General features: G+C 43.7%; 1 pseudogene; it reads left to right on the top strand.

Moving 5' to 3' along the window:
• The window catches only part of LOC128169460 (uncharacterized), a 1,195-nt pseudogene extending 537 nt beyond the window's left edge, over window positions 1–658 (top strand).
• Window positions 659–962: the final 304 nt, after the last annotated feature.

The raw sequence follows: 962 nt of genomic DNA, 5'->3' as shown, positions 1-962 counted from the left end.
AATGGCCACAGGCGTAAAACTGAAGAAATTCGATGGAAGTGAAAATGTGTTCATATGGTTGTCAAACTTTGAAAATTGGCAAAAGTTTCACAATGAAAGTGATGCACAGGCACTGCTAGCCATTGGCTGTAACTTTGAAGGACAAGCCGCTACATGGTTCCACTCTTTAACAGATCAACAGAAATCCAATATGCCACAATTCAAACAGTGCCTGAAAGACAGATTTGCTCCAAATGAAGCAACTTTTTCACTAATGGGAATCAAACAAGACATTTCAGAAAACACAGATGCAACCAGCCCAGCAACCGTGGCAACGTCCCCAACAACAACAGTGGCAGCAACCAGTTCCGCAATTATGGCAACGACCCCAACAACAACAATTGCAGCAGTACCCACATCAACCTCCCCAGCAACAATGGCAACAAACCCCCCAACAACAGTGGCAGCAGACCCCAACAGCAGCACATGAAAACCAGAGAGGAAGATCATGCCCAGGGTGTGGTAAGTCTTGTTATCCAAGATATTCTTGCCCAGCATATAATCACTTTTGTACAAAATGCGACACATGGAGTCATTTCGAAGAAGTATGTCGTGGTCTTCGTAGAAAACAAAACTTTGCATTGACACGACAACACTACACCACTAACCAATCACAGTAGGGACGCGCGCCTATCCTTAACAAGGATAGGCACCACACACACACTAAAACTGCATGTTCTTCACTAACAGTTAGAACAAAGCATGACCAAATTAACTCTAACAGCACAAATCATAGCATGCAAAGCAACCCAACAGCTCCTCAACCAGAAACCCCCAACCCCAAAGCTAACCAAACTAGCTCTACAGAATCAGTTAATTTGGTCATGCCTGTAATGAAAAACACTGTTAGTGTAGAAATTCATGGTTTTCCCATACAAGCATTAGTCGACACGGGTGCAACTATCTCGTGTGTAGCCTCATCT

This window comes from Crassostrea angulata, unplaced genomic scaffold (assembly GCF_025612915.1).
Source record: "Crassostrea angulata isolate pt1a10 unplaced genomic scaffold, ASM2561291v2 HiC_scaffold_137, whole genome shotgun sequence".
In the NCBI taxonomy this organism is placed as follows: domain Eukaryota; kingdom Metazoa; phylum Mollusca; class Bivalvia; order Ostreida; family Ostreidae; genus Magallana; species Magallana angulata.
Note: the sequence above shows the minus strand (reverse complement) of the source record. Positions and strands in the feature narration are given on the sequence as shown.